Source organism: Salmo salar, chromosome ssa20 (genome assembly GCF_905237065.1).
Source record: "Salmo salar chromosome ssa20, Ssal_v3.1, whole genome shotgun sequence".
Taxonomy (NCBI): domain Eukaryota; kingdom Metazoa; phylum Chordata; class Actinopteri; order Salmoniformes; family Salmonidae; genus Salmo; species Salmo salar.
The window spans coordinates 2,265,930-2,286,068 of record NC_059461.1 but is presented as its reverse complement, the minus strand read 5'-3'; the positions used below and the strand labels follow the sequence as shown (position 1 = coordinate 2,286,068).

The following is a 20,139-nucleotide window of genomic DNA, read 5'->3' as shown; positions in this document are numbered from 1 at the left end:
CACTGTGTGTGTGTGTGTGTGTGTGTGTGTGTGTGTGTGTGTGTGTGTGTGTGTGTGTGTGTGTGTGTGTGTGCGTGTGCGTGTGCGTGTGTGTGTGCGTGTGCATGAGTGTTGCATGGGTGGACTGTGTGTATGGTAGTTTTTCTTCTTTGCAATTAATTGATCATAATTAGGGATGTGGCGTTCATGAAATTTTGTCAGCTGGTGATGTCATGCAAACAGCCAGTCTCACGGTAATTTACTGTTGGTTAACATAAACATGTTTAGCATCTCCTGGCTTCCACACGTAGCCTACAAGCCACTGATGCAGACCTTTGGAACATTACATTTTAAAAAGTATAATAAATGCCAGCCAGGTAGGCTATACTCCTGTTGTAAACTGAAGCAATGTGCTTAATATTAGGAAAGTTGAGAAATAAATATAGTAGGTCTAGCCTATAGAAAGCTGATATAGAGGGCATCACTCTGTTTTCTCATGCAATTGCATAGCCTACAGAAATGTTGCACAACATGAGCTCATGGGCGCTCATGAAGTGTTTGATTAGATTTTTGAATACAACTGCAATGATGTCAGAGTGATTAGAGGGACAATAGAGTGCTGAGTACCAGGCAATTAGCAAGTTTGGTAGGCTAGTAATGACCATCAGCAGCATCAGAGCTTGGAGAAGCCTAGTTACCGTGACTAAACAGTCACATGGAATTTGACTGTCATCATGACTCAAGAGAATTGGAATTGAATTCCCTCAGCCATTGAATAAATGCATTCTGCTTCACTGCTGTTATGTGGAGATGTCCTTCAAGGTGGTGCTGAAATGAATGAAACTCAGTGTGGGAAGAACAGAATGGAGTTTTATGTTTATTTGCTGCAGGCAGATGTAGCTAAGTGGTTGGTGTTAAATTCTGCATAGTTTCATAATGTGGTTACTAAGTCATTATAACACACTTTAGTCCAGATGGGATTCCACCATTTAAAAGTAATTTGAAGGGTTTTGGGTTTTCTATTAGGTGATTGTGGAGCGTTCTTCTGAGAGTACAGATGCTTTATCTTAATTTCAGAGCCTGAAAATAATCCTGCGTCAACAGGAAACAAATGAATTGTTATGCGGATTATAATTAATTGCCATTTTTTGTAGGGGTTGATACATTTTTCCTTAGGGCAAATCAAGTCTGAAATGTTAAATTGGATACAACAACCTTAGAAGCCTTTTTAAACCTTGGATACACTACAAGTTTGCATTTCCTGCTGTGCAAGAACATTTCTGCAACAACAGGATTATCAAATTAAGATACAGCATCTGTAGCTAGCTTGTGTTCTGAAAATGTGAAAGCACTAGTGGTCTATCAACATCAGCAGCTGCCTGTCACTGTGGGAGTTCTACCTGACTGTATCGTGGGTCAGGCTCTGATTGGCTGACAGGCTGGACTGGACATGGCTGATTTGATATAGCGTTGCAGTAAAGACTGAGCTTCGAGCCAAATGAATACTTTTTACAGTGTGAGCTACGTGATTAATGACAAATGAGTTGGAATTCGGTAAAAAAACCACCTTAACCCAACAAAATCAATAGTAACCAAAGGTATTGGCATGATATGTTGTGTATTGAAGCTCATTCGTTTGTTAACAGATATCGCTATTGGGGGAATTTAGTCTGTCAGTAGCAATTGGTTTTATAAATTCTTCTTAAAAAATCAGAGCAAGAGTTATTGTTATTGTTATTTCTGTATTTCTAGGGTCAACATGTCAATTCCAGTAGCAAACGTCTCACCCAGGAGTCCATTACCGTCTGTAGATTGTATTTCTTCTGAACATGTCCAATATCGCTGTGGCCTGATTAGCTAGTACATCAACTGTATTTCTTTTTATTGCTGGAAAAAGAGTGAAATCCCTTTCTGCTGCTGCCTGAAATGTCAAGGTAAAGCTGCTTTTGTGAGAGTCAATGTGACGTCTCACATCGCTCTCTGTCACTTTGTCCTCTCTTTATCCTTCCCACTTGCTCACTCCCTCTCTCTTACTGTCACATCCTGACCAGTAAAAGGGGTTATTTGTTATTGTAGTTTGGTCAGGGCGTGGCAGGGGGTGTTTGTTTTGTGTGTTTCGGTTTTTTGGGGTTTTGTTCTATGTTATCTATTTCTATGTGGTTATCTAGTTTTCTATTTCTATGTTGGGTTTTGGCAACGACCTCCAATTAGAGGCAGCTGGTTGTCGTTGCCTGTAATTGGTGGCCATATTTAAGTGGGCTAGTTTTCTCTTGTGTTTGTGGGTGGTTATTTCCTGTTTAGTCTGTGTACCTTACGGGACTGTTTTCGTTGTTTGTTTTGTTTATATGTTTTTCCTTCAATAAAGTAAGAAGATGATAAATATACCCGCTGCATTTTGGTCTACCTACAACGACGCATGTGACACTGACTCTTTTCTCTCTGCCCTTCTCTCTCAATTCAATTCAATTTAAGGGCTTTATTGATATGGGAAACATATGTTAACATTGCCAAAGCAAGTGAAGTAGATAATAAACAAAAGTGAAATAAACAATAAAAATGAACAGTAAACATTACACTCACAGAAGTTCCAAAAGAATAAAGACATTTCAAATGTCATGTTATGTCTATATACAGTGATGTAACATATGCAAATAGTTAAAGTACGAAAGGGAAAATAAATAAACATAAATATGGGTATATATTTATTATGTATTTTTATTATTTATTTATTGTTATTATTTATTGTTATTATTTACAATGTTGTTCTTCACTGGTTGCCCTTTTCTTGTGGCAACAGGTCACAAATATTGCTGCTGTGATGACACTATGATGTTTCACCCAGTAGATATGGGAGTTTATCAAAATTGGGTTTGTTTTCGAATTCTTTGTGGATCTGTGTAATCTGAGGGAAATATGTGTCTCTAATATGGTCATACATTTGGCAGGAGGTTAGGAAATGCAGCTCAGTTTCCACCTCATTTTGTGGGCAGTGTGCACACAGCCTGTCTTCTCTTGAGAGCCAGGTCTGCCTACGGCGTCCTTTCTCAATAGCAAGGCTATGCTCACTGAGTCTGTACATAGTCAAAGTTTTCCTTAAGTTTGGGTCAGTCACAGTGGTCAGGTATTCTGCCACTGTGTAGTCTATTTTAAGGGCCAAATAGCATTCTAGTTTGCTCAGTTTTTTTTGTTAATTCTTTCCAATGTGTCAAGTAATTATCTTTTTGTTTTCTCATGATTTGGTTGGGTCTAATTGTGTTGCTGTCCTGGGGCTCTGTGGGGTCTGTTTGTGTTTGTGAACAGAGCCCCAGGACCCTCTCTCTCTCTCGCTGTCTCTCTCCCTCTTTCTATCCCCCTGTATCTCTCTCAACCCCTCCCCCTCTCTCAATATATCCATTCTCTCCTTATCTCTCTCTCTCTCTCTCAGCAGGAAATTGCTTTCAGTATATTTTATATCAGCGCCGTAAAGCTGAACGCTATTCTCACCATGTCTCGCCTTCAGTACCTCGTGGAGTGGGAGGGGTACGGTCCGGAAGAGAGATGCTGGATGCCGGTGGAGGACGTATTGGACTCTTCTATGCTGCGGGAGTTCTATGCTGCGGGGGGGGGTGGGTACTGTCACGACTTCCGCCGGAGTCGGTCCCTCTCCTTGTTCGTTCGGCGGTTGATGTCACCGGCCTTCTAGCCATCATCGATCCACTTTTCATTTTCCATTTGTTTTGTCTTTGTTTTTTACACACCTGGTTTCAATTCCTCCATTACATGTTCATTATTTAACCCTCTGGTTTCCCCCATGTTTGTGTGCGTGTTTGTTTTATTGTAAGGCTGTATCTGACGGCTGGTATATTGTTACCGGGTTTTGTTATTACGCCCGTTTATTTCGTGGTACCGGTATTTTTCCAGTACCATAGTATTGTGTTTATACTGGTGTTTTCTTGAATTAAATACCTTGTCCACGTCCATCAGCTCTCCTGCGCCTGACTCCTTTCACCAGTTACCAACAGCCTTGACAGAAACACACACCAAAATGAATGTAGTCAGCAGGAGCAGGTGCCCCAGCAGTAGGGAGTGACGAGCGAGTCAAGCAGCATGCTGCCATGCTGCAGCATCTCGGCAGCGCCAATGGATCGCATGCTACAAACCATGGAGCTTTGGGAGAGAAGAGGAGTCCCTCCAGCGTCTCCACCAGCTCCACCAGCACCACCAGTCTCACCATCACTCACCCCTCCTTCACCCGGGCCCAGTGGGATACGGCTCGCCCTCCCGAAGGAGTATGATGGAACGGCGGCGGATTGTCAGGGTTTCTTGCTCCAGCTAGAGCTCTACCTGGCAACTGTCCACCCGGCTCCTTCGGGCCGAGAGTGCATCGCCACCCTCGTCTCCTGCCTCTCAGGGAAAGCCCTGGAGTGGGCCAACGCCATATGGGGGGGAAGAAGAAGCGGTGTTGGACCACTTCGAGGATTTCACCCGCCGCTTCCGGGCAGTCTTTGACCATCCGCCTGAGGGTAGAGAGGCGGGTGAACGTCTCGTCCACCTGTGGCAGGGGACGAGGAGTGCACAGGAGTTCGCGTTGGAATTCCGGAACCTGGCCGCCGGCGTGGGATGGAACGACAGGGCCCTGATCGATCACTACCGGTGCAGTCTGCGCGAGGACGTCTGTCGGTCGTTGGCCTGCACGGACACCACTCTCACATTCGACCAGCTGGTGGACCTGTCCATCCGGCTGGATAACCTGCTGGCTACCCGCGGACGTCCAGATCGGGGTCTGTCGGTTCCATCCCCCAGCACCACCGCTTCGACGCCCATGGAGCTGGGAGGTGCTGAACTTAGGGCGACCGGAGGAGGGGCCGTTCCATGCACCATCTATGGCCACAGAGGACACACTGCCGGTCGGTGCTGGGGAGGTTCCTCTGGGAGTCGAGGCAGCAGGCAGGGCACTCTCGTGTCACCCCAGGTGAGTCGGTACCACATGTTTTTGTTTATTCATTTTCCTGAGGTTTCCCCGCATTCCCAGTATAAGGCGCTCGTAGAGTCAGGCGCCGATCCCATAGTTTAGGATCCCCATTGTTCCTGTGGATATGCCCTTCCCTGTGCATGCCCTAGATAGTCGACCATTAAGGTCAGGGCTAATTAGGGAGGCCACCACTCCACTGGGCATGGTAACGCAGGGTGACAAGGAGAGAATCAGTCTATTCCTTATTGATTCCCCTGCGTTTCCCGTGGTGCTGGGCCTACCCTGGTTGGCCTGTCATGACCCCACTATTTCGTGGCAACAGAGGGTTCTCACGGGGTGGTCATGAAAGTGCTCGGGGAGGTGTTTAGGGGTTTCCGTCGGTGCTACTACGGTGGAAAGTCCAGACCAGGTCTCCACCGTGCGCATCCCCTCTGAATATGCCGATTTGGCTCTCGCCTTCTCTAAAAAGAAGGCGACTCAATTACCACCCCATCGACGAGGGGATTGTGCGATAAATCTCCTGGTAGACGCAGCACTTCCCAGAAGTCACGTGTATCCCCTGTCGCAAGAGGAGACGGCGGCTATGGAAACATATGTCTCCGAATCTCTGGGGCAGGGATACATTCGGCCCTCCACTTCACCTGCATCCTCAAGTTTATTTTTTGTGAAGAAGGAGGGAGGTCTGCGCCTGTGTATTGACTATCGAGGCATCAACCAAATCACTGTGAGGTACAGTTACCCGCTGCCTCTCATAGCCAGTGCGATCCAGTCAATGCACGGGGCGCGCTTCTTCACAAAATTGGATCTCAGGAGCGCTTACAACCTGGTGCGTATCCAGGAGGGGGACGAGTGGAAGACGGCATTTACTACCACCTCAGGGCACTATGAGTTCCTCGTCATGCCGTCCATTTCCACTTCAGGGATGGAGATGGAGAGTGACCGCATTACAGCCATGCGTAATTGGTCGACTCCCACCACGGTAAAGGATGTGCAGCAGTTTCTAGGGTTTGCCAATTACTACCGGGGGTTTATCCGGGGCTTTGGTCAGGTAGCGGCTCCCATTACCTCACTGCTGAAGGGGGGACCAGTGCGTTTGCAGTGGTCAGCTGAGGCGGACAGGGCTTTTGGTCAGCTGAGGGCTCTGTTTACCTCGGCTCCCGTGCTGGCTCATCCGGATCCCTCTTTGGCGTTCATAGTGGAGGTGGACGCGTCCGAGGCTGGGATAGGAGCCGTGCTCTCTCAGCGCTCGGGTACGCCACCAAAGCTCCACCCCTGTGCCTTCTTTTCGAAGAAGCTCAGCCCGGCAGAGCGAAACTATGACGTGGGGGACCAGGAGTTGTTGGCTGTCGTCAAGGCTTTGAAGGCATTGGCTTGAGGGGGCTAAACACCCTTTTCTCATCTGGACGGACCACCGCAATCTGGAGTACATCCGGGCGGAGTGGAGACTGAATCCTCGCCAGGCAAGGTGGGCCATGTTCTTTACCCGTTTTGTTTTCACCCTGTCCTACAGACTAGGTTTCCAGAACGCGAAGGCAGACGCACTGTCCCGGATGTATGACACAGAGGAGCAGTCCATGGATCCCACTCCCATACTCCCAGCCTCTTGCCTGGTGGCACCGGTAGTGTGTGAGCTGGACGCGGACACCGAGCGGGCATTACGTACAGAGCCCACTCCCCCCCAGTGTCCAGCTGGGCGTCTGTACGTTCCGTTTGCTGTCCAGGACCGTTTGATCTATTGGCCCACACGTCACCCTCCTCTGGTCATCCGGGCATCGGTCGGACAGTGCGCTGTCTTAGTGGGAAGTACTGGTGGTCCACCTTGGCTAAGGACGTGAGGGTTTATGTTTCCTCCTGCTCGGTGTGCGCCCAGTGCAAGGGTCTTAGGCACCTGCCCAGAGGGAAGTTACAACCCTTACCCGTTCCACAACTGCCATGGTCGAACCTGTTGGTGGACTTCCTGACGGATGTGCCTCCCTCACAGGGTAACATCACGATCCTGGTCATTGTGGATCGGTTTTCTAAGTCCTGCCGTCTCCTCCCTTTGCCCGGTCTCCCTACAGCCCTACAGACTGCGGAGGCCCTGTTCACACACGTCTTCCGGCACTACGGGGTGCCTGAGGACATACTATCTGATCGAGGTCCACAGTTCACGTCAAGGGTCTGGAGGGCGTTCATGGAACATCTGGGGTCTCGGTCAGCCTTACCTCAGGTTTTCACCCCGAGAGTAACGGGCAGGTGGAGAGAGTGAACCAGGATGTGGGTAGGTTTCTGCAGTCTTATTGCCAGGACCGGCCCGGGGAGTGGGTGGCGTTCTTACCCTGGGCAGAGATGGCCCAGAACTCGCTCCGCCACTCCTCTACCAACCTCTCCCCTTTCCAGTGCATACTGGGGTACCTTGCCGGTTCCGGCGCAGTGGCATCAGAGCCAGATCGAGGCTCCTGTGGTGGACGACTGGTTTAGGCGCTCGGAGGAGACGTGGGATGCCGCTCATGTTCACCTTCAGCGGGCCGTGAGGTGTCAGAAAGCCAGCGCAGACCGCCACCGCAGTGAGGCGAACACTGGGGGACCGGGTCTGGCTCTCGACCTGAAACTTGCCCCTCCGCCTGCCCTGCCGGAAGCTGGGTCCGCGGTTTGTGGGGCCATTCAAAGTCCTGAGGAGAGTGAACGAGGTTTGTTACCGTTTACAGCTTCCCCCAGATTACCGTATTAACTCCTCATTCCATGTGTCTCTCCTCAGGCCGGTGGTAGCTGGTCCACTCCAGGAGTCTGAGGTGCGGGAGTTTCCTCCGCCCCCCCTTGGACAACGAGGGGGCCCCGGTGTATGAAGTCCGATCCATACTGGACTCGAGGCGTCGGGCGAGGGGCCTTCAGTACCTTGTGGAGTGTGAGGGGTACGGTCCGGAGGAGAGATGCTGGATGCCGGTGGAGGACGTATTGGACCCTTCTATGCTGCGGGAGTTCCACCGTCTCCATCCGGATGTCCATCCGGATCGCCCTGCGCCTCGCCCTCCGGGTCGTCCCCGAGGCCGGTGTCGGCGCACTGCTGGAGCTGCGTGTCGATAGTATATAGTATTGTGTTTATACTGGTGTTTTCTTGAATTAAATACCTTGTCCACCTTGTCCACGCATCTCAGCTCTCCTGCGCCTGACTCCTTTCACCAGTTACCCACAGCCTTGACAGTTTTTGTCACAACTTCCACTGAAGTCGGTCCCTCTCCTTGTTTGGGCGGCGTTCGGCGGTCGACGTCTCTGGTCTTCTAGCCATCACCGCTCCACCTTTCATTTTCCATTTGTTTTGTCTTGGTTTTCCGCACACCTGGTTCACATTCCCTCATCTGACTAAATGTATATTACCCTCTGTTCCCCCCATGTCTGTGTGTGGAATTGTTTGTTTGTTACGTGTGGTTTGCATCAGGCTGGTTTGCACCGGGTATGTGTTTGACCCGTGTGTTTTGTTTATTGTACCGTTTGTGTACTTTGGGCGTTATTCTCTGTTTTCCTTGGGCATGAATAAAGTGCGCCTGTTATCACCCATCTCTGCTCTCCTGCACCTGACTTACCTTCAACCAGTTGCTTAATAGCATGTTCACCATAAACAACACAAAAGTCACTGTAACATAGAACTATTAATACTCCCAATGGTTAAGTAGGCCTACTCCCTCTTATCACTGTTATTGCACAGCACAGCACACAGACACAGACACACACACACACACACACACACACACACACACACACACACACACACACACACACACACACAGTATTGTTAATCTTCAGGCATTCTAAATGAGTGTAACTATCTCTATGAAAACACTGTAACCATCTGTACTGTTCAGATAACTTTACACACATAGGCCTTCACACTTTCCCACCATCCCACATCCTCTCTCTCTCACTTACTCCCGCTCTCCTACATCCTCTCTCTCACTTACTCCCGCTCTCCCACATCCTCTCTCTCCCACATCCTCTCTCTCACTTACTCCCGCTCTCCCACATCCTCTCTCTCCCACATCCTCTCTCTCACTTACTCCCGCTCTCCCACATCCTCTCTCTCACTTACTCCCGCTCTCCCACATACTCTCTCTCTCACTTACTCCCGCTCTCCCACATCCTCTCTCTCACTTACTCCCGCTCTCCCACATCCTCTCTCTCTCACTTACTCCTGCTCTCCCACATCCTCTCTCTCTCACCTACTCCAGCTCTCCTACATCCTCTCTCTCTCATTTACTCCTGCTCTCCCACATCCTCTCTCTCTCTCATTTACTCCTGCTCTCCCACATCCTCTCTCTCTCTCACTTACTCCTGCTCTCCCACATCCTATCTCTCTCTTACTCCCACTCTCCCACATCTTCTCTCCCCCACATCCTCTCTCTCTCAATTACTCCTGCTCTCCCACATCCTCTCTCTCTCTCACTTACTCCTGCTCTCCCACATCCTCTCTCTATCTTACTCCCGCTCTCCCACATCTTCTCTCTCCCACATCCTCTCTCTCACTTACTCCTGCTCTCCCACATCCTCCCTCTCTCACTTACCCCTGCTCTCCCACATCCTCTCTCACACACAGTCATACACCCCCCACTTTTACATATGCAGCCTACCTTTTGGAGCCACCTTATTTGAGTAGCCTATTCATGTTTAGTTCTTCCTGTGCCATTACAATTTGTGCATAGCCTAGTCAGTTATCAGGTAGCTAGCTAGGTAGGTAAAATGATTAGCTAGCTAAACAATGTTTTTTATATCAAACCCCAAAAATGTCTGGCGAGTAGTTTAAAATGGCCCGTGACATGCACACAGCAGAAAGACAAATCATAGCTCCAGCAATATTGGGCATAACTTTGACAAGATTTTGGCTAGAGGAATACAGTCTTCAGCTATGTAAAGGCACAATCATTGACTGTAGCTGTGTTCCGTGTTGTGTTCTGCACTTAAAAGGCTTGATGCGGAAACAGGTGCGCATAAATGGTGTCGTGCCGTGATGAAATGGAGATACGATTAACGTTGTCAAAAAATATACAGCGCTAAACATGTCACTCGTTAATGCGTTATTAACACGCTAACTTTCACAGTCCTATTCAAAATATTGTAGTATTTTTCCTGCTCAAATTGGACAGTATCTTTTTTGTTGTGGGATACTGATTTCTCAGTATTTTCCTTACTGAGAGAAGATGTACATTACATATTTTCTCTTTGCCAGAGCAGTGGTCCATTTCATGTACAGTTTTTTAAAGATTTATCAAGGTCGGATGAAAGAATATTGATCCGAAGCGCATAGAGATTGCTTTAGAGTAATATTGTGTGAATCAGCAGATTTGTTGATATGGTGTTTCATTTTACTGCACTGAGAATATCACATAACATATTTGACTATTAATATGTAACAGTATATTTTTCCCTTAAAGCCAGAATAACTTGAAAACACAATGCCTCCCAATGCATACTCCTTCACGTATATTTTCCCTTGAGTGTCTCAGAAGTCACATTGTTGAAGATAATTGTAGCTGGTTGCTGGGCTACCGCAGTGTTTTCTATCCATTTAGACACTATAATTTATGGAGATCTCCATGGCAGAGTCTGTCTTCCCTAATCGCTGTCTGTGGGTTTTATGTGAGAAGCATCTTCACGCACTTACAGTTTTTATCAGCTTGTCTCGAAGAACATTATCCAAAATGGAAGCACATGTAATTAGTTCATCATCAGTGCTGATTGGTTATTTCCGAACTCCAGAGCTTAGAGCTTACAGTAAGCAGAAAATAAAACTCATTTTGGTTTTGCTATGCTCTGTGCTGATATATAGGATGTTCTGCATCCTTCACTCTCCTCCCTCTTTCTTGGTCTCTCTCTCCCTCTATCCTAACCCAAGCAATATTTACTGTCTTTGGTTTTTAGAAAAGAGCTATTTAACATGCCGTTTGGCATGCTATCTCAATTATCTGGCATGACATAGACCAAATTATAGGGACTCGTCAGGCATTACTAATCAATCACTAACATCCAATTCTCATCCTTACATTATGAAATATAATAATTAATATTAGTGGCTGAGGCTAGTGGGTGGGAGGGGTAGTTGTGAGGCCCATCAGGCTCTGCCAGTGTTGTCTGTCTCCCTGCCTGTTTTCCTGTCTGTCTGTCTGTCTGTCTGTCTGTCTGTCTGTCTGTCTGTCTGTCTGTCTGTCTGTCTGTCTGTCTGTCTGTCTGTCTGTCTGTCTGTCTGTCTGTCTGTCTGTCTCCCTCCATGTCTCCCTCCCTGTCTCCCTGTCTGTCTCCCCGTTTGTCTCCCCATGTTTCCCCACCGTCTCCCTCCCTGTCTCCCTGTCCGTCTCAGTAGTAGGCTATGCTAGGCTAGTGGGCTCTGTCAGTGCTGTCTGTCTCCCTGATTGACTAATGCTCCCTGGTTGGCTGGTGTTGCAGGCTAGCATGGGTGTCCTCAGAAGGGATCCCCTCCCTGGCTGTCATTATCTTCAGGGCTGGAAGCTAGAGATTAACAGGCACAATGGGGGCACGCATATGACAGGATGATGGGAGGAAGGAGGGCTGACGGAGGAGAGGAAAAGAGGAGGAAGAGTGGTTGGTAGATACGACCCAAGTCAGAAATAGAAACGCCACTTGATTGAAACCCGAACGAGTAGCAGGGTGACGTTTGTGATAATTGGTTCCACCTACCGTTCTTTCCGATGAATCATTTTGTTTCCCTACCCCCTCCCTCTTTTCATGACGCTTATGGAAGCTATATAGAATGAGTGGTGGTAATTACATGCTAAATCAACCATAACTGCTCCTTTGAGGGGGAATTACATAGTTTGACTACAGACCCTGCTTTCTGTAGCATGTTTACTAGAGAAATAAGCATTAAGTACTTTGAAAACGCGTCACACACCATAGCAACAACAACGCAGCCAAGGACAAGAGCCTAATTGGGTTTCTATCACTGTTTATGGCAGGGTGTAGCAGTGATAATGATGATGATGGTGGTGATGGTGTCCTCTGAATGCTTCAAGGGCTGTATGTGCCTCAGGGAGGGTCAGTTAGAAGGGTCAACTGTTTCCTGCTTGTTTGTATCCAATGGTCCGTGTTCTGAGGATATGTGATGTGCCTGGAGTGTTGGGCTATGTTGCTGCCAAAACAAGGCACCTCTAAGCTCAGACACACACACACACACACACACTGTCAGATCCAGAGCCTGGAGTCTAGACCATAGGTAGGCTTAGTCATCATGCTAGTGTGTGGGTGGGCCACAGTTACAGCTCCCACCTATCACCCTCATCAGCACTAGAAATTGTTTTAGTTTCATTTTAAATTGACTGCACTGTACTTTACATCTGCATTGTGGAATGTACTGTAGCTCAATCAGTATGAGAATTGCATTGTGTTTCTGAGATGATATTTCTACCTTTGATATAAGGCTTTGAACACTTTCAGCATTTCTCTATATTTATTAACCTCTTACATTTATTAACCTCTTACATTAACCTCTTACACCTGCTCCAATATCCAATGATAGGCGTGGCGCGAATTACGAATTCCTCAAAAATACAAAAACTTTATCTAACCACACTGTCCGATTTCAAAAAGGCTTTACAGCGAAAGCAAAACATTAGATTATGTCAGCAGAGTACCCAGCCAGAAATAATCAGACACCCATTTTTCAAGCTAGCATATAATGTCACAAAAACCCAGAAGACAGCTAAATGCAGCACTAACCTTTGATGATCTTCATCAGATGACACACCTAGGACATTATGTTATACAATACATGCATGTTTTGTTCAATCAAGTTCATATTTATATCAAAAAACAGCTTTTTACATTAGCATGTGACGTTCAGAACTAGCATACCCCCCGCAAACTTCCAGCGAATTTACTAACAATTTACTAAATTACTCACGATAAACGTTCACAAAAAGCACAACAATTTTTTTAAGAATTATAGATACAGAACTCCTCTATGCACTCGATATGTCCGATTTTAAAATAGCTTTTTGGTGAAAGCACATTTTGCAATAATCTAAGTACATAGCCCAGCCATCACGGGCTAGCTATTTAGACACCCGGCAAGTTTAGCCTTCCCCAAAATCAGATTTACTATTACAAAAGTTTGATTACCTTTTGTTGTCTTCATCAGAATGCACTCCCAGGACTGCTACTTCAATAACAAATGTTGGTTTGGTCCAAAATAATCCATCGTTATATCCAAATAGCGGCGTTTTGTTCGTGCGTTCCAGAAACTATCCGAAATGGTAAATCAGGGTCGTGCGCATGGTGCAATTCGTGACAAAAAAATTCTAAATATTCCATTACCATACTTCGAAGCATGTCAACCGCTGTTTAAAATCAATTTTTATGCAATTTATCTCGTAAAAAAGCGATAATATTCCGACCGGGAATCTCCTTTTCGGTAAACAGAGGAAAAATCACAAAGACGGGGGCGGCCAGTGCACGCGCCTAAGCCCACAGTCCCTTGATCGGCCACTTGAGAAAGGCGATAATGTGTTTCAGCCTGGGGCTGGAATGACGACATTCAGGTTTTTCCCGGGCTCTGAGAGCCTATTGGAGCCGTGGGAAGTGTCACGTTACCGCAGAGATCCTTTGTAATGGAATGAGATGTCAAAGAAAGACAATAAATGGTCAGACAGGCCACTTCCTGTAAAGGAATCTCTCAGGTTTTGACCTGCCATTTGAGTTCTGTTATACTCACAGACACCATTCAAACAGTTTTAGAAACGTTGGAGTGTTTTCTATCCAAAGCCAATAATGATATGCATATTCTAGTTACTGGGCAGGAGTAGTAACCAGATTAAATCGGGTACGTTTTTTATCCAGCCGTGAAAATACTGCCCCCTAGCCATAACAGGTTAATCATCTCCTAGCAAGTTCACACATAGAAATAGATTGAAGTAGACATTGCTTTGCCCCAGCTCTAGAGTGTCTACTGTATGAATGGTTACTGTTTTATTGCCACATCTCAGATGATACTAATTGTCGTGGTTATCAAGCAGCACGGTCTCACGAGGCCCATCCTTGTGGGATCTGCAGTTGAAGGTAGACTTCTGGGATGAGATAAAAGAGAATCATCAGCGGACAGCTCTCTGTTATAACATCTTTCCCTCATTCCGTTGTATTAGGTAATTATTGGAGCAGCAATTTAACCCTCAGATGTTTGTTTGTCAGGTCCAAATTAATTAGCTGCCATTGGTGTAGGCTGGAGCCCTCTGGTTGTCAGGCTGAATCAGCTGCTGTAATGACTGGGACATAAGGAGCTCATCAGAGGAAAGACTAAGGAGCACAAGAAAACACAGCAATGTAACCAGACCTGGGTTCAAGTACTATTCAAAATCATTTTCAAATACTTTAGCTGTGCTTGATTGAGTTTGCCTGGCATTATATCTTATGGAAGCAATAGAGTAGACGGAAAACTGTGAACCCAGTCTATCTGCAGGCTAAAACAAACACCCAGAGTACAAGATTTAAAATAGTATGAACCTGTCTGGTCGTCAACTTGAAGGTTGCTGTGGAGACGGTAAATGGTTACAGGAAATGGTAAATGGTTTCTGTGAGAGATGGCAGCAGGATCATTCTGCTCTCTCTCCTCTCTGTGCAGACAGGTGGAATGGATTGAAAAGGACCTCATGGCTAGTGTTTCGATTTGTCTGAAAATAAATATTTGTTTGTATATATGTTCATCCCACTAGGCACAGACGTCAATTCAACATCTTTTCCATGTTGGTTCAACCAGTGTGTGCCCAGTGGGATGTCTCTGCTGTCTGTTACAAATTTTTGTCTTATCCCCCAATAGTGTAATTATTGTAGCATATTACAACCATCTTTCATTTGCCTGTGAATAAGGCTGGCAGGTGAAATAATACGCTGAAATGCCTTTGCACAGTCTAAATCACTGCCATGTTGTTTTGCTTGTTTGATTACCCTCGTTAAGGCGATTATGTGAATTGAATATTTGAATTTTAATAATGACATAGCAAAAACAGGTTTTGTAAAAATAAATAAATAAAATGAAATATCACGGTTACATAAGCATTCTGACCCTTTACTCAGTACTTTGTTGAAGCCCCTTTGGTAGCGATTACAGATTTGAGTCTTCTTGGGTATGACGCTACAAGTTTGGCACACCTGTATTAGGGGAGTTTCTCCCATTCCTCTCTGCAGATCCTCTCAAGCTCTGTCAGGTTGGATGGGGAGCATTGCTGCACAGCTATTTTCAGGTCTCTCCAGAGATGTTCGTTCGTGTTCAAGTCCGGGCTCTGGCTGGGCTACTCAAGGACATTCAGAGACTCGTTGTCTTGGTTGTGTGCTTAGGGTTGTTGTCCTGTTGGAAGATGAACCTTCGCCCCAGTCTGAGGTCCTGAGTGCTCTGGAGCAGGTTTTCATCAAAGATCTCTCTGTACTTTGCTTTGTTCATCTTTCCTTCGATCCTGACTAGTCTCCCAGTCCATGCCGCTGAAAAAAATCCACACAGCATGATGTTGCCACCACCATGCTTCACCATAGGGATGGTGCCAAGTTTCCTCCAGATGTGGCATTCAGTGTAAAGAGTTCAATCTTGGTTTCATCAGACCAGAGAATCTTGTTTCTCATGGTCTGGGAGTCTTTAGGTGGCTTTTGGCAATCTCCAGGGGGACTGTCATGTGCCTTTTACTGAGGAGTGGCTTCTGTCTGGTCACTCTACCCTATAGGCCTGATTGGTGGAGTGCTGCAGAGATGGTTGTCCTTCTGGAAGGTACTCCCATCTCCACAGAGGAACTCTAGAGCCGATGGAGATGGTGCCGATGGAGATGGCAGTTCGGAAACTATGTACTATTTCTTACATTTTTAGCTCAGGAAATGTTTTGTGTCATTACATACAGCCGGGAAGAACTATTGGATATTAGAGCGGCGGTAACTCACCAGAAGTCCTAGCATTACGACCAGGAATACGACTTCCCTGGAGCAGATTCTTTGTTCACTCTCCCCAGAGAAATTTTACTTATTCCAGAGGCCGACCCAAAACATCACCGGTGGAGGAGAGGCACTCGAGGCGGCCTGCTGGTTCGACTTAGGAAGCACACACACCACCCACCGCTTCCGAGTATATTACTCGCTAATGTTCAGTCTTTGGATAATAAAGTTGATGAACTTAGAGCAAGGATTTCTTTCCAGAGAGACATTGGGGCCTGTAACATACTTTGTTTCACGGAAACATGGCTCTCTCGGGATACTCTGTCGGAGTCGGTAAAGCCAGCAGGATTCTCAGTACATCACGCAGACAGGAATAAATATCTATCCGGGAAGCAGAATGGCGGAGGTGTGTGTTTCATGATGAACGACTCATGGTGTAATTCTAGGAACATACAAGAACTCAAGTCCTTTCGGTCACCCGACCTAGAATACCTCACAATCAAATGCCGGCCATATTATCTCCCAAGAGAATACTCCTCCGTCAATGCCATGGCCGTTTACATCCCCCTCAAGCCCTCAAAGAACTTCACTGGACTTTATGGAAACTGGAAACCACATATCCTGAGGCTGCATTTATTGTAGCTGGGGACTTAAACAAAGAAAATCTGAGGACTAGGCTGCCACAGTTCTATCAACATATTGACTTTACTGCTCGCGCTACTAAGACTCTTGACCATTGCTATTCAAACTTCTGGAATGCTTCCCCCGCCCTCCTTTCGGCAAATCTGACCACGACTCCCTTCCTATAGGCAGAAACTCAAACAGGAAGTACCCGTGTTAAGAACTATTCAACACTGATCTGACCAATCAGAATCCACGCTTCAGGATTGTTTTGATCACGTGGACACGGACATGTTCCGGGTAGCTTGCAAAAAAATTATCTAGACGCATACACAGATACGGTGACTGAGTTCATAAGGAAGTGTATAGGAGATGTAGTACCCACTGTGACTATTACCGTAACCAGAACCAGTGAATAGATGGTAGCATTAGTGCAAAACTGAAAGCACAAACCACTGCATTTAACCATGGAAAGGTGACTGGGAATATGGCAGAATATAAACAGTGTAGTTATTCACTCCACAAGGCAATCAAACAAGCTAAATGTCAGTATAGAGATAAAGTGGAGTCGCAATTCAACGGCTCAGACATGAGACGTATGTGGCAGGGACTACAGACAATCACGGACTACAAAAGGAAAACCATCCACGTTGCCGAGACCGACGTCTTGCTTCTGGATAGGCTAAACACATTCTTCGCATGCTTTGAGGATAACACAGTGCCACCGATGCGGCCCGCTACCAAAGACTGTGGACTCTCCTTCTCCGTGGCCGAAGTGAGTAAAACATTTAAACGTGTTAACCCTTGCAAGGCTGCCGGCCCAGATGGCATCCCTAGCCACGTCCTCAGAGCATGCGCAGACCAGCTGGCTGGTGTGTTTACGGGCATATTCAATCTCTCCCTATCCCAGTCTGCTGTCCCCACATGCTTCAAGATGGCCACCATTGTTCCTGTACCCAAGAAAGCAAAGGTAACTGAACTTAATGACTATCGCCCCGTAGCACTCACCTCTGTCATCATGAAGTGCTTTGAGAGACTAGTTAACCTCTCTAGGGTAGGTGGCACCAAATCGTCCCATCTACGTAACAGCCAGTGGAATCCTGTGGCGTGTTATTCAAATACCTTAGAAATGCTATTACTTCAATTTCTCAAACATATGACTATTTTACAGCATTTTAAAGACAAGACTCTCGTTAATCTAACCACACTGTCCGATTTCAAAAAGGCTTTACAACGAAAGCAAAACATTAGATTATGTCAGCAGAGTACCCAGCCAGAAATAATCAGACACCCATTTTTCAAGCTAGCATATAATGTCACATAAACCCAAACCACAGCTAAATGTAGCACTAACCTTTGATGATCTTCATCAGATGACAACCCTAGGACATTATGTTATACAATACATGCATGTTTTGTTCAATCAAGTTCATATTTATATCAAAAACCAGCTTTTTACATTAGCATGTGACTAGCATGTGACTAGCATTCCCACCGAACACTGCCGGTGAATTTACTAAATTACTCACGATAAACGTTCACAAAAAGCATAACAATTATTTTAAGAATTATAGATACAGAACTCCTCTATGCACTCGATATGTCCGATTTTAAAATAGCTTTTCGGTGAAAGCACATTTTGCAATATTCTCAGTAGATAGCCCGGCATCACAGGGCTAGCTATTTAGACACCCAGCAAGTTTGCACTCACCAAAGTCAGATTTACTATAAGAAAAATGTTATTACCTTTGCTGTCTTCGTCAGAATGCACTCCCAGGACTTCTACTTCAATAACAAATGTTGGTTTGGTTCAAAATAATCCATAGTTATATCCAAATAGCGGCGTTTTTTTCGTGCGTTCAAGACACTATCCGAAAGGGTAAATAAGGGTGACGAGCATGGCGCAATTCGTGACAAAAAAATTCTAAATATTCCATTACCGTACTTCGAAGCATGTCAACCGCTGTTTAAAATCAATTTTTATGCCATTTTTCTCATAAAAAAGCGATAATATTCCGACAGGGAATCTGCGTTTAGGTAAACAGACGAAAGAAAATAAAGCATGGGGTCGACTCGTGCACGCGCCTAAGCCCATAGTACTCTGATCGGCCACTTGCCAAAAGCGATAAAGTGTTTCAGCCAGAGGCTGCCTCGATATCGTTCAGCTTTTTCCCGGGCTCTGAGAGCCTATGGGAGCCATAGGAAGTGTCACGTTATAGCAAAGATCCTCAGTCTTCAATAAAAAGAGCCAAGATGAAACACAACTTGTCAGACAGGCCACTTCCTGCATGGAATCTTCTCAGGTTTTGGCCTGCCATATGAGTTCTGTTATACTCACAGACACCATTCAAACAGTTTTAGAAACTTTAGGGTTTTTCTATCCAAAGCCAATAATTATATGCATATTCTAGTTACTGGGCAGGAGTAGTAACCAGATTAAATCGGGTACGTTTTTTATCCGGCCGTGTCAATACTGCCCCCTAGCCCTAACAGGTTAAGGATCATTTCACCACTACCTTACCTGCCAACCTAGACCCACTTCAATTTTCTTACCGCCCCAATAGATCCTCAGAGGATGCAATCGCCATCACTCTTCACACTACCCTATCCTATCCGGACAAGAGGAATACCTATGTAAGAAGGCTGTTTATTGACTATAGCTCAGAATTCAACACCATAGTACCCTCCAAGCTCATCAAGCTCGAGGCCCTGGGTCTGAACCCCGCCCTGTGCAACTGGGTCCTGGACTTCCTGACGGGCCGCCCTCAGGAGATGAAGGTAGGAAACATCACCTCCACTCCGCTGATCCTCAACAATGGGACCCCACAAGGGGGAGTGCTCAGACCCCTCCTGTACTCCCTGTTCACCCATGACTGTGTGGCCAAGCAAGCCTCCAACTCAATCATCAAGTTTGCAGACGACACAACAGTAGTAGGCTTGATTACCAACGATGACGAGACAGCCTACAGGGAGGAGGTGAGGGCTCTGGGAGTGTGGTGCCTGGAAAACAACCTCTCACTCAACGTCAACAAAACAAAGGAGATGATCGTGGACTTTAGGAAACAGCAGAGGGTGCAACCCCCTATCTACATCGACGGGAACGCAGTGGAGAAGGTGGAAACTTCAAGTTCCTTGGTGTACACATCACTGACAAACTGAAATGGAACACCCACACAGACAGTGTGGTTAAGAAGCAGCAACAGTCTCTTCAATCTCAGGAGGCTAAAGAAATTTGGCTTGTCACCTAAAACCCTCACAAACTTTTAAAGATGCACAATTGAAAGCATCCTGTCGGGCTATATCACCGGCTGGTACTGCAATTGCACCGCCCGCAACCGCATGGCTCTCCAGAGGGTGGTGTTGTCTGCCCAACGCATTACCGGGGGCAGAGTACCTGCCCTCCAGGACACCTACAGCACCCGATGTCACAGGAAGGCCAACAAGATCATCAAGGACATCAACCACCCGAGCCACTGCCTGTTCACCACGCTATCATCCAGAAGGCGAGGTCAGTACAGGTGCATCAAAGCTGGGACCGAGAGACTGAAAAACAGCCTCTATCTCAAGGCCATCAGACTGTTAAACAGCCATCACTAGCACACTAGAGGCTGCTGCCTATATGCACAGACTAGAAATCACTGGCCACGTTAAGGAATGGAACACTAGTCACTTTAATAATGTTTACATATCTGGCATTA

At 46.3% G+C, this 20,139-nt stretch overlaps 1 protein-coding gene across 9 annotated transcripts in view; it reads left to right on the top strand.

Annotated features, from left to right (window-relative positions):
- LOC106579798 (potassium channel subfamily T member 1) overlaps window positions 1-20,139 on the top strand; it is a 255,225-nt gene that overhangs the window by 18,241 nt on the left and 216,845 nt on the right. The window lies entirely within an intron of this gene.